This window comes from Artemia sp. Qi Xiang Cuo, chromosome 18, assembly GCF_049724085.1.
Source record: "Artemia sp. Qi Xiang Cuo chromosome 18, ASM4972408v1, whole genome shotgun sequence".
Taxonomy (NCBI): domain Eukaryota; kingdom Metazoa; phylum Arthropoda; class Branchiopoda; order Anostraca; family Artemiidae; genus Artemia; species Artemia sp. Qi Xiang Cuo.
In genome coordinates, this window is record NC_142811.1 from 39388530 (window position 1) to 39406958 (window position 18429).

The window sequence follows — 18429 nt, forward strand, 5'->3', positions numbered from 1 at the left end:
ATGCTTTGCCCTTTACTTTTTAGCCTAAATAAATTACGGGGTACTGATGCATTATGCAGGCATTTCTATATACTTTATCAAAGAAACCCGTCAAACTGCCATTTCATTAGCAGACATTTACTAGATAAATTGATTGCAAAGCGTGGTTTCTCAGTATTTAAACGATTGTTCTTTGGGGTTTAGGAGGGAGAAAGGTACCATGGTTAGGTTACGTTTTTTGTCTGCTTTACCCCCCCCCCCCCCAGCCTCCCTAATGTGCAAATATATAGCCCAAAATTGTTTCTAAACTACTATATATTCATCCTATTTTACTTTATTTCATTAACATTAACCAAACTTGACTTCTTCATGGTGCCCTCATAATACACCAGTACTAATTACGCGGCTAACCTGTAAGAATAACAAATCCAGCAATAGTTACTTTTTAAGACAAAATAAAATAGGAGTACATGTAGCTTGAACTTGGCTCGCTTTTACACCATCTAAGGGCTTAAGAAATAAACACAAGAATTGTTTCCTTCCTATCTCGTACAGGCCCATGGGCCCCTCACAAAGTCTTCTTTCTCTGGAGAAAAATAGATTTCTGTAAAATTTAGGACAGTTCTGCAGCAAGTCCTGCTATACAAACCAGGCCCGGCCCTGACCACACCAAGTCCTTGTATCAAAATATCTTAAGGATTGCACTGTTATCATCCAATAAATGAATTAATTCTTCATTGACATATTATAATATACGGGCCAAGGACTAATCAGTTAAGCTGTTAGAATGCCATACTTCAGACTCCCCGAATGTATCAACGAAGATACAACTCTGAGATGGTAAATGACAGGGGTTTTGTTCTATTCGCATTTAGGCTCCAGGCACCTCCTTCCTCACAGACCGTTTTCTCTTGATTCTAATTCTCCCTTCCCATGGAGAATTGCGTCTTGAGTCTCTTTTCCCTTCACACAGAGCCTTGTCTTTGAATCGCGTTCTCCCGCCAGACAGAGTATTGTGTCTAGAAACAATATAAGGAACCAAAGACACTAGAATCTTTGATAGTATTGAGCTAGAAACCCATGGAATCCCCAAATGAAAGGATTTGCCCCTATAAGATCTCAAAACTCCTCATTTTAGACTAACCGCCTGAACTGTACTGTAAAGAGGATAATTTCCTAAACAACATTGGCCTGAAATACCCCATAGAAATAAAAACGAGCAAAAATGGTGTTTTTCAGGGAAATATGAAAATTCTGACAAACCATGACAACGCTAACATTTTTAAGGGACAGACGCCCCTCTTCTTCAAAGCGATACGAAAAAATACAATGAATTCTAGTGCCGAATAAAGAGCAATAAAATGAAACGCTTAAATTCAATTTTAATTTGAAAAAAAAAACAAAAATAAAAATATTTAAAAGAATAAAAAAAAGCCAAAAAACAGTAACTATTGAAAACAAATACCTAACAACACTATAAGTGAGACATTCATTAATATCCATGATTGGCAAAGAAATTGAAAGTTGAACGCCATCGACGGATACTATCTAATAATTCAAATTGACTTTCCGCGATTTATTTTTTGGTTTGTTCTTTGGCCACTCGCATTGATTATATTTTTTCGTTTCGCCTTGTTGTGTTTTTTCAGTATTTTCATTTGGCCTTTAAAAACCCCATTTTTGCTCGTTTTTCTTTCTTTATGGAATGGAAATACTGTTCCTCGACGAAGGAGGAATGAGGACCCCAAGAGAATGGGGAGTCAAGAGCACCTAGGACTTGGCTCATTATTGCACTGAGCCAAGAGTGCCTTCGAGCATCCGATTCCCGCTTAAAATTAGCTTCGCCGGATGTAATCTGCAAAAGATAACAACAAATGCTTGGCCGGTAACTTGTCAACTTAAAATCTATATGCAACTAGGAGAATAACAACACTACTCATGTCTATTATGTGACAAACCTAGCTTATTTAGAAACTCCTGGAAGATGTGCCACATGTCACAAGTACTGTCCCTTTTTGCTCTCTACCCACAGTTCCACAATTTATTTTTCATTTTTGAAAAAATTGAATTTTTGTTCATGTATGACTTAAATTATCCTGCATTTTCCAGGGTTACTTGTCTGACTACTGGTCAAGACCGTTTCCTCAGATAGTAATCCTACTGACCTCTCATGTCATTTACGTCTCGTCAAACGCTAAGGTTAAGTAATCGGGCTTGTCAGATAAGTAATCTGGGAACAATAGAACACACTGCAAGAGCATAGGCTAGTCTGCCTTTCGGCATTCAAAAATCAGTTAAGACTCATCAAGTGCCCCTCCCCACGGTAATCTTTAGTAAAATGCGTAAGATGAACTCGACATGAGGAGGGTCTAGAGTTCTAAATGTTGCTAGAGTTGACTTGAGAATGTAGCAATAAATCCTAGTAAATCCTTATCGGTTTTTTAGCAAGGTTCAAAAGTTACAAGGAATTCACTGTTAAATCAGAGAAATGCGGGCAAAAAATCACATGAGGAGAAAAAACATTGAATAAGCAAAAACTCAAGGTCAACTTTTATGACATGGTACTGAAATAACATGCCCAGATAGTTATATTTCTACTCAGTAATCGGGCTCAAAAATAAGTGCAATTTAACTGAGGGGTCGATCAATGGTTGTAGTCAAATGGCCTCCCATTTAAATATTCCAAGAACCTTGGCGGTAGTGAAGGACTTTTTAGTTTGATATGTTTGAAATGTGTGGGGAACATTTTACTAATATCTTTCGACATAAATCTCGTTGCTTTGAATGTCACTCAGAAGCTCCAATTTATTAGCCAGATGCAGGCTTACAAAACTTTTTCACATCAATGAATCAAGTCTCTAAATTATTTTTGAAAATAGCAATGCTCCATTTCATTCTCATTAAGATGATGATGATGAACGAATTAAAGACCCCTCTTGACTGCTCGGTCACTTGGGTCTAACATTCTCATTAAGACGTTTGCATGTCTTAATCCTTTGAATGCAAGTTTACCTTTTTGAGAAAAGAAAATCAGGGGCTACTGATTATGCCAATTATTTTCTCATTAACAACCAAAGGGGACTTTATTCATTGCTGCTACTACTAAGAACTCATAACAGAACCAAGCCCTCTGAAGTCAAAAACAATAACTTCAACAATTCTGTTCGAATCTTGGTTCAATTTAAATTACAGCAATTAATGGTTGCATACTATTTTAGAAAAAAAACATTTGTTTTTGAAATCTCCCTTTGCCCTAAACTCAAAATTTTCCAAAATACTCCCCCCCCCAAAAAAAAAAATACCCCCTGTGGAACAGCAATTATTCTGTATATGAAAGGGACTGTCCCCTCCTCAATGCCTCACTCTTTATGCTACTTTAGCCTAAAGAGCAAGGGGTTGAGGAGGGGACAGCCCCTTTCATATACAGAATAATTATTGTTAGTTTTAAGTTGTTATGTTGCTCCTTACTTTCAGTTTAAAAAAAAACTGTTTTTTATTTAATTTCTGAACGTTTTTCAACTAATGCTAGTTTGAATTTGGCTCACAGTGCATGAAAAATTAAAACACAATTGGCGTATTAGTTTTGGCAGATTTATTCCAGATATGAAGGGTTGCCCCTCCTCAATACCTTGTTCTTTATGCTAAAGCTGTCAGCACTTTTAAAAAAGCTTCCTATTCTAATTAAACAGCCCCTGTGTTTCAATTTCAGTAAACAGTCGAACTTTAGCATAAAGAATAAGGTATTGAGGAGGGGCAACCCTTCATATATGGCATAATTTCTGTTTGTTTTTCAAATAATGCTGCTAAATCTGGCTCACCCATTATGAAATATACCCCTCCCCCTTACGTAACTCCTAAGTGGAAATTTCATCCAACATAAAAAGCACATCCCCCCGTCAAATTCCCTCCAGACAATTCTTTCCTTGCTGAGAATCCCCCCTCTCTGTAAAATTGCTTGTGGACAATTCACCCTGAAATATTCTCCTTAGCATTTTTTCATTGGAATAAGACTTAAATTTATATATTGGTTTCTCAGTCACTCCAGAAATACCCCCATCTGTTGAAATTATTTCCCAGAAAACAAAATGCACGGAAAAAAGCCCCCTGATATTTCCCCTGGAACATCTCTATACAAAAAATTTGGCAAAGAGAATGTAAAACAATTAAAACGAATTTTGTATAGTAATTCTGTCAAAACCCCCAGTGTAACATTTCCCCCAGAATATTCACTCATCATAAAATTTCCCTCCCAAAGGAAGATTCTCCCATAGAAATCCACCCCAAGCACAACTTCCCCCCTGGCTAAGGTGCATCTTCACACTTTGAAACATTTTATGGAGAGTCCGTAACTACAGGAAGTCTGTGCTAGTATTTCAATAAACTCAACAGAAACTTCATGAGCGCATGGACCTATAAATGGCTGTAAATAGCCTATAAATGGCGTTTAAATGGCTTATCAACACCACTTTTGTCTTCTGCATGCTACCTTTAGGGGGTTATGATAAGCCTAGTTGTGACATCACAAAGCTGGTTTCATTATACCATAACCAATGTCAGCATGGGAAGAAAATTAACCAGGAATAATTTATCTCCTGGCTCCCATCTCCGGGTTTATCTCCCTGACCTAAAATTTCTTACCCTATACCTCTGAAAATAAAAATTATCCTTAAAAAAACTGCTGACACTTACAGCATTCAACTGATACTAAGTTTTTGAATTTTTTGCTTTTTTGATACATTACTTAAAAGTACAAATACAAGCCTGAACTTAAAATTAATACCTGAAATATTTTTTTCACAGAATTTTTCATTTTTATTTGGAATTAATTTGTCAGAAGCTTTCAAATGAGGTGTTACATGACTATAGTTGGACAATGTTGGACAAAAAAAAACCTTAAACTGGTCTTTTCCAAATTTTCCAACTGGTTTTTTCCAACAAACCCTAAACTGGTCGTTGTCCAACTTGTACAGTTGGACAACGACCTTAAATGGAACTCCCACATTTCCCACTTATTTAAGTCAGGTTGTTTTCTCCTTAAATCTTTCTCTCTTCTCAAACGGTTCTCCATATCAATCCAAAACCTTAAAATAATTTATTTGTCATATATAAGGCCACGTCTGGAATACGCTTGTCCTGTCTGGAACCCTGGGTTGACCAAAGACCAATGTTCTAAGATTGAACGAATTAAATAAACAGCCAAAAAAATTAAACTTCGGATGGCCTGTATTGCACGGGATGAAGGTTCCGCTGAACTTAAACTTGCTGTATTGGAATGACGACATTACATCCTCGTTCTGACCTGTTCTCTGAAGGGTCTTAGTTTTGACTCTCCTCGACGTTTTCTCCCTTTTAAAAAAAACCCCCAACCCTTCCTAATACCATACTCTCTGCTGATAGAGCTCCAAATACCCAAATTGACCTGTATCCCCACATGACGACCATGAGGTACAGAAACTCTTTTGTCCCCTATTTTGTTTCCCATTTTAATAATTGATATCAATTTTGCTTTTTTTTTATCCCCTAACATCTGTTTTATTATTGATTCAATTTTTTGTTTTATGTTTATCCCATAAAATTTGTTTTGTTATGGTAATTTTGACGTGCTTATGCTAGCTTTTGTGCTATTTTAGCCAAAAAATCATATTCTATTCATATTCTATTCTGTATTCAAAAAAATATTATTTTGGCTGTTAGGCCTATTGAGGTGGAGGCAGACCAATTTTGTTGCTTCATTTTTTATTCAAAAGCTATCAATCAGCACATCATTTAAAAGCTACCTTTCTTCTAAACATGTTTCAAAGGTTATTTTCTACATCAAACCTAAAACGGCCCCACAAATCCTCTTTTGCCTCCTATCTCCCCTTTCCTCTCAAACCCTCTTCGTCAAAACACGAAAAATGAAAATTCGTAGAGATGTGTTATAGTAACATACATCTCAAATGGAGAAGTTTTCCTTGCCTAGGAATGTCCTAGCTCCATAAACCCCCCCACCCCGAAATAGAAGTACCACCCAAAGAAAAACAGGGCAACTTTAAATGTGGTTCAAAAACTAATGGATAAGAATTTAATATTTAAAAACATTATGTAAGGAGCTTTCAAATGAGGTGTCGCATGACTATATTGAATTATATTTTATCTTTACTGTTATGGAGGTAGTCTAGAGGTAGCCAAATGAGGTCTTTCATTTTTTGTCAAAGCTTATCTAACAGCACGTCATTTGAAAGCTATCCTTCTGAACATGTTTCTAGTGTTGTTTTCTACATCAAACCTTAAAGGAACACACAAATCCTTATTTGCCTCCCATCTCCCCTTTCCTCTCAAACCCTCCATGTCAAAAGAAGAAAAATGAAAGTTCGTAAAAAAATTTGTTATAGTAACATATATCTTAAACGGAGAAGTTGTCCTTGCCTAGGAATGTCCTAGCTCCATAAACCCCCCTACCCCTGAATATAAGTACCTCCCAAAGAAAAACATGGCAAATTGAAATTTGGTTCAAAAACTATTGGATAAGACTTGGATATTTAAAATCTTTATGTCAGGAGCTTTCAAATGAGTTGTCGCATGACTATATTAAATTATATATTATTTTTACTTTTATGGAGGTAGTCTAGAGTTAAGCCAAATGAGGTCTTTCATTTTTTTATATTTACTTTACAGTCCCAAATTTCCAGGGGGGGGGGGGCATGGCCCTCCTGTCTCCCCTTGACGGCGTCCAAGCATGCTAAATAACAATATTAAAAATTATTTTTTGTACATTAATTTTCTGTCAAAACAGCAATCTTTTTTTAAAGATCCTTTCTCTGGAATGAAACCACTCTGTACCACAGCAGAAATATATATATAACGAACAATAGTGAAAAGTTTCTCTAAAAGTGATACAATATCAAATCGCGCTAGTTCGGTATAAATATTTCTGCTGCTGTGCTGTATGAAGATTCATTCCTTGCTGGTAAAACAGCAATAAAATCATAAACCCAAAGGGAAAACTTGCCTAATTAGTGAAAACTTACAAGCAAAGGATACGCACTTGACGGGTGTCATACATAATTTTTACGTCTAAGACGTCATGTAGCGTAATTGCTAAATTTTATCCTAAGTGGCGATCAAATCCAAAACTCCAGAGATTCTTTTCCATTAAAAAACAATGATAGGCCTACATTTGTTGGAAGTGGTAATGTAAGATCTTGTCATAGACTGATCTGACAGTTTGACAAGATTCTATGGTTTCATAAGAGTACACTGGAAACACCACGAACTGCATCGGATCCAGGGTGGAAGCAGGGGAAACAACCCCCCCCCCGACCAAGATTTCTCTGGCATCTTGATTTGTTTTTTTTGTTTTTACCTTTTCTAAAAATAAACTTGTCCGTTTGGTAAATTATTGGCACCCTTGATGTTGGTCTAGATCAGCCTTTCGACAAGAGTACGCGAGTACCCAAGAAACTAATTTGTTAGATTCTTTAAATTAAATAAAAAAAACAAGTTTTTTTAACTGTAAGTAAGGAGCGATATTAAAACTTAAAACGAACAGATATTATTCCGTATATGCAAGTCCCTTCCTCAACGCCTCGCTCTTTATGCTAAAGTATTTTATTGTTTTAAGAAATAAAGTTGTGAGACAGAGTCAAACTTTAGCGTAAAGAGCGAGGCGTTAAGGAGGGGACAACCCCTTTCATATACGGAATAATTTCTGTTCGTTTTAAATTTTAACGTCGCTCCTTACAGTCAGTTTACAAAACGTGTTTTTTTATTTAATTTCTGAATATTTTTGAGTTAATGCAGCTTTGATTTTGGCTCACCATACATGAATAAATCAAACAAAATTTGCATATTAATTTTAGTTTTTTTGGCTAAATGGCATTCTCGAAATTATGTTCTGACGTAACTTACGGAACGATCATCTATATTCGTATGCTTTTATTACGTATATAAGGGAGTTCGCCCCAAAGTCAATTACTCGCCCTTTACATAAAGTTTAAATTTTGTTCTAATCACAAACCACTGAATCATAAAGGCCGGTTAATGAGAATAGATAGCTCATTTGAAAGTACTAAAAAAAGCTTTAGCGTAAAGAGCGAGATATTGACCTGGGGGCGAACCCCCTCATATACGTAATAATTTCTGTTCGTTTTAATTTTTAATGTTGCTCCTTACTTTCAGTTGAAAAAAACTTGTTTTATTTAATTTCTGATCGCTTCTTTTAAATAATGCTGGGAAATTCGGCAACCCCTTCATAGAAATTTCTCTTCCCCCAAGTAAACATCCTCCATAAAAAGATGCTCCCCCGTAAGCTCATCCTCCCCCCCCCACACCACAAAAAAAACCCTCCTGAAAACGTCTGTATGCTTCCCATTAACCAATACTAGATGTAAACAATGGGCAAAGTTCATAAATTGCAGCCCTTCCCCCGGGAACTGTGGGAGATTAAGTCATCATCAAAGAGATGTTTATTAAATTTTCGACTATGCTGAACAAAATGACTGTCTAAAAATTTTGAAGAGGTGAATTTGGAGAAAAATGAGCGTGGAAGGTGGCCTAGTTGCCCTCCATTTATGAGGAAGATGACCTTAACCTCCCTGTCAGTGTTTGTGATTGCTTACACGTCTTCCCCCGTTATAGTTATTTAAAATGACTAATTCATCTTGATTTTTAGGTAGCTTTGGAAGAAGCCAATGTCATTTTAACTGACTGAAACACCTATGATATGGAAATGGACAAGGGTTACCAAAACTTTTAGGGACAAAAGTGTCCAAATCAGCCTAAGATGGACACTTTTTGTGTCCCTCTAGAAAATTAGCCAATATGCAGGGTTGCCAATATGAATTTTCGAACCCTGTGAAAAAAGTGCCAAAAAACATGTGAGATTCATCCTTCTTTGTTCTGCTACCTCACAGTCTGTTACCTGCATGACTTCTGCAGGCATTTCCAGCTTTGATATTAACGCTACCGATAAATTTAATTTGGTGCTAGTTCAATTTGAAGAGATGGCATAAAAAAATCGTCATGAGAATTTCAACAGAGCGAAATTTTATATCGATTATCGATGCCGCTACCTATCTTGGTCGAAAAGTAAAGAACCAATCTTAGAGATTCATTTTCACTTCGGCACTTTCATAAGTTATGCGAAAAAGATGCGAGTTAATGATCTTCGATAGCTATTAAGGATCTTTGAGTGCCACAAGGTCCGAACGGGTGTAGCAACGAAATGTCTATTCTGACCTACATGGTTTTAAAGTTAAACAAAAGAAATCGATCTCCTTAACCACTCAGTCAACTGGTTGGTCAAGTGGTTAAAATCTTTTAACAACTCCTCTATCTTGCCGTTTCCTGACCATTTAGAAGTAGCCCTGAGCAAAAATGACGTTTTCTAGAACTAAAGAAGTGAGAAGACAAGGCCGATTGAAATAAATTCCTTTTAGTTATTCTCGATAGAAACTGGCAACTAGCGTTTAACAAAAAATCACAGCTGAAAGTATAGAATAAAAAACCTAAATGTTCGCTAGCGGCTATAAATAAAATTGAGGCACAACACAGATTTTTTGCGAAACTCCTTTCTTTCTATGACAGCAGTGTAATAATAGCCATATGCACACGGCTACGCGTCACAGGGATTTACGCGGAATGTGCCAGCATGGAATGGCCATTCACTTCTTCTTTCCAGCTTTCTCAGCAGCCTTGGTGACTTTGCCACCAGCAGTAGGTGGGTCTTTAAAGTTGACCGACTTGATGACAAACGTCAACCGTAAGATAGAAGAAAAAGATAGATTCGATAGTTCTAACATACCAAATCGGTTAAGACTTAAGGTCCTATTCCTATTCGGTTGATAAATGGTGTTCGCGCAGGGCACAAAAACACCTAATAAAAATCCCCAAGCCGTTACCAAAGCTTAAAAGTAAAGTACAAATTAAAAGCAGTCGTATTTATAAAAAAAAAGAAAATACAGACATTTGGTTTTGATTTGGAAAAATGTCCAAAAACTGTCCTTTTTTTCAAAAAGCTGCCTTTTTTGACCCAATAGTGTCCCGGTGGTCCTCAGAGTGAAAAAGTGTCCAAAAGGCACTAAAAGTGTCCATTCGGCATCCCAGAAATGGACAATGCTAGTGAAATAGATCCATGTCAAGATGTCCGATTTGACGTTGCAGACACCGAAGAATGAACAATGTTTTTCACTCAATGCTCGATTGTTTCATTGCAATATTTATGAAATAAAAGGGTGATATTTCATTTTTTGGTTGATTGAAACAAGGACGTATACAATCAGTGTATTGTGTGAGCTTCAAATGGAAAATTTTTTGAAATTGATATTTTTTGCCTCTTTTTAATTGTTTCAGTGAGATATTAAAACATGATTCTATATTGACAACTTTTTTTTTCTTTGTCTCTACTGTAGGAAATCGATAATATATATCGTTTTTTTTTTGGGGGGCGGAGGGGAGGGGCTGGGTGGGTTGTTTTACAGGGATAATATATTTGAAAGTCTACGAGTCGAACAAACAGTTTGGGGGAGGGGTCAAGCCCCCTGACCCCCCCCCTCCCTCTGGATACGACCTTGTCTTTAAATCAGGAGCAGTCCAACTGGATGTGAACAACAGGGCAACGGCAAATTTATACATGAATTTTCGCCAAGCATCTTACTAGGAAAGAAAAGTAAGCGAAGAAAACACATCATATGACAACATCAATGAGGCTGCAATTTTTGATGGGGCGGGATATTGATGAAAGTGGTGACAAGGATAGGAATAAATCACTAGGTAGCGCTGAGATTGAACTGTGTGTATATATAAACTTGTTCACGTTGCGATGAAAAATATAAAAAACAGGGCTAATTAGAGTAAAGCCAAGACAGATTTTCTGTGAGAGGCAAAGCTGGCCCAAGCTTTTCAGTTCTCAAAGCAATTTGAAGGCAATTCAAGCCCAAAACATGATTCAAAACTTCATGAATGACAATACCATTTGGTGGCCGAACTCTGGCAGATCAAAACTGTCATTTCTTACTTATGCTTAGAAGTCAGATAAGAGTTTGGCCCAACAATTGGTCTAAAAGCCAAAAAGATTATGCCATGGCAAGTGTGTATCATAGACTTTTGTTCGGAAGAAAATTACTTTGAAAAACGCATAAAAAATTATCTATGGGATTTTTTTTACGTTTATTTGAGCCGGAGAAAAATCTTAGGGAGAAGGGGGTCAAACCCAATAATTTTGCTCTGACATTTATTTAATGTTTCATTTAGGCTGACTTAATTGATTTGTTTTATAATACAATGATGTAAAAGTACGCATCAGCTGTTACAAAACAGGAGTGGTGGATGATAGTTTATAAAGGGGGATGCCCCCAGGCTATAACTGTCAAAGGATACGTATAATAAAGTGACGTTAAAGCATAAGCATGAAGTTAAGACTATGACAAAATATGGACACTTGGACCGAATTACTCTGGGGATTGGCTATTCGACTCCACGCATCAGAACCATGGGATCAGAGTCATTTTGAAGAATAACTATGACTATAGGGACCTCTTAGAACAAAAAACCTTTGATATTTTAATATGTAGACCCCGTTAGAATTTAGATGCCTAGAAAGACAGAATTTACAGTCCTGGAAATACTTTACACAATATATAGGCTGACTTTCAAAATGTGAAGTTAGTAAAAGAATCTTTGAGCTAGAAATAACTTGGTTCCTTGTTAAAATTATCGTATACAATGAACTGTGACAGATCAGTATCAGGATTTCTTAACCTTGGAAATACTTGTTATATTAATTCGGTACTGCAGGTCAGCTGTTTACGAATCCAATCCAACTTTTTATAATTTTTTGATAGAAATTATGTAAAATTAAACATGCACTATCATATCGGGTTACAAACAATGACGTACAATGAGCTTGCTAGACCGTTGGTGCTTTGGAGTAGTCCCCGAAGCTGCGCCAAAGACCGGTGATACGCTATCGAAAATATTTCTGCGCGTCACCGTAACAAAGGCTTCGGCGCACCAGCAATACGGGCGGTGGCGGCCGAATATTTCTAGCCCCAAATCGTTTTTGAGATTATTCTGAGGAAAATATAAGGCAAAATCCACTATTTAATCGCACTCGCACAAATTTTGGATTGTGGTTTGGGGTATAAACGGTGTGGAGGCGGTTTGTTGCTCTCTAATCACTTTTGACTATCAAAATTAACACTAGTTCTTAATTTGGGATCGATTGAACCCCTTTCCGAAGTTGATATGCCCACCGCTTCCATATGAAGTGCCTCTTGGAAACGATAATTTCATATTAATACATTAAACCCTTATGGTTATTTTATGGCAACACTATAGCATTGTCTCTAACTTGAATAGGTGTGTAGAACTTTCACTTCTCTTCTAATGAATATCCGGAATTATCTAGGAGAAACAACAAAAGTACGAAGAACAATAGGGAAATCTTTTTGCAAGACAGTGAAGATAATTTGAATGAATATTTTGGCCCTATGTCCAAGGGCTGTCCTCAGCAAGACAAAAATATATAAAAGAAATAAGACTAACAACAACATGCGACCAATAAAACCTTTTTAGATCACCTTAATACATATGATAGAAATTTACAGTTTACTTTAGAAATAGAAATTGCAAATAAAATCCCATTCCTAGATGTGTTAGTTATTCTTAGCTTCGATAAATTCAATTTTACTATTTATAGAAAACCAACTCAAAATAATAGATATTTGCATTTTAAATCAAACCACGCCCACGAGTTCAAAGAGCAGTCGTAATATCCCTCGTCGATCGTGCCCTAAATATTTGTTCTGACTCCCACATCACAGCAGAATTAAACTTTATCAAGTACATACTTTTTGGAAATGGATATCCTATTTTATCTATTAATAGTTTAATTAACTGTAGACTGAAAAGACATTCCCGTAAAATTAATGATAGTTTACCAAGTGAGATGTCTGACAAGCCCTTAAACATAATTTACCTCCCCTATATCCCAAGAATCGCTACAAATCTTAAAAAAGTTTGCACAAAAAATAATCTGTATGTAGCATTCACAAATTATTTTAAAATTATAAATATTTAAATTCTGGTAAAGATAAAACCCCAGTTACTCGCCAAAGAGGGGTCTATCAAATACCATGCGATTGTGGCAAATATTATATAGGTAGAACACACAAGAATTTAGAAAAGCGCATACAACAGCATAAAGATGATATAGTCAAAGCTCTAAATCCTAATATTTCCACTGTTTCATCTGATTCGGCATTAGGCACCCATATTTTTGAAAATCCTAGCCACAATATACTTTTTGATGAATCCGCCCTTATTAGCAATGACCTAGGCATAAAGCAGGTAGTCCGAGAATCAATTGAAATCAGACTTAAGATTAATAATAGTATTTCCTTAAATAGAGACTAGGGGGAATATACGCTAAATGCTCTATACACAAATTTAATTAAAAATTATCTTACAAAATCTTCTAAAAAACCAATAGATATTAACACAGAACCGGTCACAAAAAGACTTTTGAAGTTAGCGGTTAAAAAGGCTAGATTAGTAATAAGAACGTGTTTTTAATTTATTTTTCTTTCATCTCATTGAATTGCCTTGTTTTACCTCACTTTTTATCAGTCCTGGTAGAACTTCCCTGAAGTAAGGATTGCTAGAACTGCTTTGAAATTTTTTTTTTATTTTTTGGTTTTATTGTTCGCATGTTGTTGTGAGTCTTTTTTCTTTCATATATTTTTGTCTTGCTGAGGACGGCCCTTGGACATATGGCCGATATATTCAATCAAATTATCTCCACTGTCTTGCAAAAAGATTTCCCTATTGTTCTTCGTACTTTTGCTGTTTGCTATGGAAAGGCAGTGTGGTCTTCGTCACTATTTTTATCTAGGAGAAATATGGGGGGGGGAGGGGCTGTTGGGGATATTTTTTACAAGGGGGGGGGAGGAATATTCTATGGGGTGCTTTCTGGAGGGGAAAACGCCTAGACCCAGAACAAATAGTCACTGTAGAGAGTAGACATTGAAATGTTGGGAAGTATCAACCTTCTTATTGTGTAGATTTATTACTTTATTTTATGTTATAAAAAAGCTCTCTACTTCATAAAATTCCTACACCTTTTATTTTTATTCATTTTCTCTATCACACTCATTTTAATCCACCTTTAGCTTTTACACCAAAGTTTAACTTTTGCATTTACAATGCTTTAAAAATGAAAAAAGAACCTCAGAAAAAACCGTTCTCTTAATATCATTTTAAAGGTGGGCCTTAAATGCCAAAATCATCACTTTTGTCCTGATCTGCATCCTCACTGCCCTGGAATTATCAGATCAAGAAGCCTCCTTTCTTTGATGTGTGATCATGACTCTTGAAGAAATTTAGAGTTCCTGTTCTTTGAGAAAACCAATTAACCACATTCACACAACCGATCAAGGTAGCTGATCCACTGAGAGCACCTGAGATTAGAGCCTTTTTTTTCAACCTCAGGTTGTTACGTTTATATTTTTAGAGAGATAAAATTAATTAGAAAAACATTATTCCTGGTAAATACCCGCATTATATAGTTCCGGAACCCCACTGCAGCTGTCATAAATAAAAGTGCGACATAATCCATTTTGGTCGGAAATGAGTTATGTATGTGTCATGGCTAAACTAAGCACGAGCAATCGAATGGTGCACTCAGAATTGTATCATCTTGTACCTTTACAAAAATAAAAAGGGAAGTAAGTCTCTAAGTGGCGTATGTTTCTTTTTTATCGGGTCTTGTTATTAGTTTCATCCTTCAGAACGACCACAGCTGACATATTTTTTCTGTTTTTTTTTTTTTTTGGATTTCCTGAAAAGTTACAAACGTGGCATATGTCTCACTTCTAATTATTACAGCCGACTGGGCAAGGGCAAAAAACAAATATAGAAATATAGTAACTAAAAAGGATCTTATCAAAATAATCCGATTTACATAAAACCCGCCTAATAGTATACTGTAAATACAATCTTTTACTTCACCATATAAGTACTTTAAAATAATTGTGGAGAAAACATTTCCTTTTACTGCCTAATCACTTGCATGGTTTAGATATATTCCTCCAGCTGAAGAGATACAAGAAGTGAAATCGTATCTTGATATTGATAGGAAAAACCGCTCAGGTAAATTTGGCCCAAAAAACTACAAATTTGTGAGTTTCCAGAATCCCGTCCCCACAAAAATGAAATTTCAAAGAGAACGAAATTCTGAACTTTCCTAAAATATGAATTCAATACCGCAATGGGGGATAACCATCCCTTCTTTTTGTGTGGACTGTTTAACTTAATGTTTAGAGGCAAGTGTGGTATCACGTGGCAATGCGACCTCTAAAACTAGGACAATTTAAACATAGCTTTTCAGAAGTCCATGCCAATTAGCTATTTCCTAATCAAGGAGGCACACTTGTGCCTCTATAAAGAGGCGACCCACCACAATGTTAAGCGATTTCAGGTCCTAGAGGTCGCAGAGAGATGGCAGTAATTGCATTTTGTAGCCCAAGCTCAAACTAAGGAACGTGCAAAATTTCATCCTCCTCCGACTTTATCTTCATGGGGTAAACTGGGCCGGAAGTTTCGACCCTCCCACCACAATCCCCCTTTAACGTTGTTCGATCGGGATGAAATTTAGAGGTTAAGCTGCCCAAGGGCCCGGGAGCTTATCCTCGAAATTTTAGTTTAATCCGATCACTCCTTCCCTGTTTTCAAAAAACCAAATATAGCCCCTTAAAATTCATTTCTTTTTTTTTCTTATCCACGCCTACAGGCCACAGTTGGCACCGGATCCGGGTGAATGAGGACTCATTCGAAGCAGAATTCGACCTGTTAGGGTCTTTTGATATTTTCAGACCGAAAAAATTATCCCCCGAATTTAAATTTACGAAAAGCCTCGTTTTCCTATATTAGCCCATGTTAATTTTTCCCACCACAACCCCCCTTTAACGTTGTTTGATCGGGCTGAAATTTAGAGGATAAGCTTTCCTGGGGCCTGGAAACTTATCCTCGAAATTTCAGCTCAATCTGATCACTCCTTCCCTGTTTTCCAAAAAACACATATCAAGATTTTTGGGAATTTGCTTGCGTCGAAAATAGCTACAATTTGCTAAACAACAATTACTATTGTGTTTGTACAGTCCAGCGGCTGATACTCCCGACTTTCAGGCGGAAAACCAGGGTTCTATTCACCATCAGAGCAACTTTTTTATATACTTTGAAAAGAAACTCAGTTTCTTTTTTAAATTATTTGAAAAAAATTACGTTTTCTAAAGAGTTAAAGAGGCTGAGTTACAAGGTCGACCCTTAAAACGTACAGGGATTAGGAGGCACAGTTGGGGGGCTGTTAAAGAGGCTGAGTCACAAGTTCGAACCTTAAAACGTACAGGGATTAGGAGGCACCCTGTACGACGTGATTTGCGTATTCAGGAATTAAAAGCCTTAACACAAGAATGTTCAAGAGCGGGGGGTTTGGGGGGATGCCGTCCCCCAACTTTAACTCCTGACACGATCAGCTAACAGTTAGTCAAGCAATAATAAGTAATAAACTGTACAAAAACGTGCAGAAATTATTTGAAAAAAACTACGTTTTCTAAAGAGTTAAAGAGGCTGAGTTACAAGGTCGAACCTTAAAACGTACAGGGATTAGGAGGCACAGTTGGGGGGCTACCACCCCCAAACCCCGCTTTCGCAGCCTTTAAATATAAAAAAAAATTTCTTTAAACTGAAAGTAAGGAGCGACATTAAAACTTAAAACGAACAGAAATTATTCCGTATATGAAAGAGGCTGTGCCCTCCTCAACGCCTCGCTCTTTACGCTAAAGTTTTTATTGTTTAAAAAAAGAGTTGTGAGAAAGTCAAACTTTAGCGTAAAGAGCGAGGCGTTGAGGAGGGCACAGCCTCTTTCATATACGGAATAATTTCTGTTCGTTTTAAGTTTTAATGTCGCTCCTTACTTTCAGTTTAAAGAAATTTTTTTTTATATTTAAAGGCTGCGAAAGCGGAGGTTTGGGGGTGGTAGCCCCAACTGTGCCTCCTAATCCCTGTACGTTTTAAGGTTCGACCTTGTAACTCAGCCTCTTTAACTCTTTAGAAAACGTAGTTTTTTTCAAATAATTTTGTACTAAAGTAGGGTCAAAATTAGTGCGCTAGACATATAATACCTTTTGTGTGAGGACAGGGGTTCAAACCCTGGTGTTGCTGCTTATTTACTTTGCAAGATGATCTTGAGGGTTGAATTATCCTATACCCTTTTTTATTGCGTTCTTCAAAAATAATCAAGTTTTTCCCTTTCTATCTTAGCTTGTCATGTAAAGATACGTTTGTTTTTGCTTTTCATTATTCTTTCTATTACCAGGTGGACTGTAAAAAGGGTTAAAATCGTTAATAGTTTTACTCAGTATGTAAAGATGTGTAAAACTCGTACTAAATTGTCGGTAGAGAACTGTTTTCAATGCTGTCATCTAATTGAACTTAATTTGACCAAACTTGCAAAAAAGGTCGCTCTACAAGACTCTCTTCAAGACATCTACTCTCTTGAGAATTTTCCCCATGTCATTACTAAATTTAAGACTCAGTGCCGACACAAAATATGAAATATTTGTATTTCACAATAAAGACAAAATAGTTATTATATATAAATTTGTGAAGTTATTTTTCTTTCAGTGACGACTATCATTCTCAGAACTATTTTACGAATGATAAGACCCTTCTTCTTGATCTTAGCTCCCCCCCCCCATCCTATTCTTTTTGTGGAAATATTTAGCCCAAATTATATATTTCTTGAGTGTTTTTTTGTTCCTTGATTTCGTCACCATTGATTCATTTGAGTCCCTGGAGACGTAAAAACTTGGTAATCAAACAGTTCGTGGTAACGAACAGAAAGTAAGGAGCGACCCAGCTCAATAATAACCAAAACTCTAAAAAAATTTGATACCAGTACATAAATCAAAAGGATCTGATTCTTATGCTGATTCCAAATAAATGAGCTTCATCAAATTTAGTCTAACATGTTAAAAGTCAAGACGCTGAAAAAATTTGCTTTATCTTCGAAAAAGGGAGGAAACATCTCCTAAAAGTAATAACGTGGGAGGACCTTTCCATAGAGGATGTTTTCTTGGGGAAAGGGATATTTCTATGAAGGAGGTGCTGTATTTCCCAGCATTATTTAAAAAACGATCAGAAATTAAATATAAAAAAAGTTTGTTAAAGTTAAAGCAAGGAGCAACATTAAAACTTAAAACGAACAAAAATTATTACGTATATGAGAGGGTTCGCCCCCTAGTCAGTACTTTGCTCTTTACGCCGAAGTTTTTTTTTTGGCGCTTTCAAAAGAGCTATCTATTCTAATTAAACGGCCTTTGTGATTCGGACAAAATTCGAACTTCAGCGCAAAGAGCGAGGTACTGACTGGGGGGCGAACCCCCTCATATACGTAATAATTTCTGGTAGTCT

General features: G+C 36.5%; 1 pseudogene; it reads right to left on the reverse strand.

Moving 5' to 3' along the window:
• Positions 1-2240: 2240 nt before the first annotated feature.
• On the reverse strand, positions 2241-2357 carry LOC148941487 (U5 spliceosomal RNA; annotated as a pseudogene).
• Between the last annotated feature and the right edge of the window lie 16072 nt (positions 2358-18429).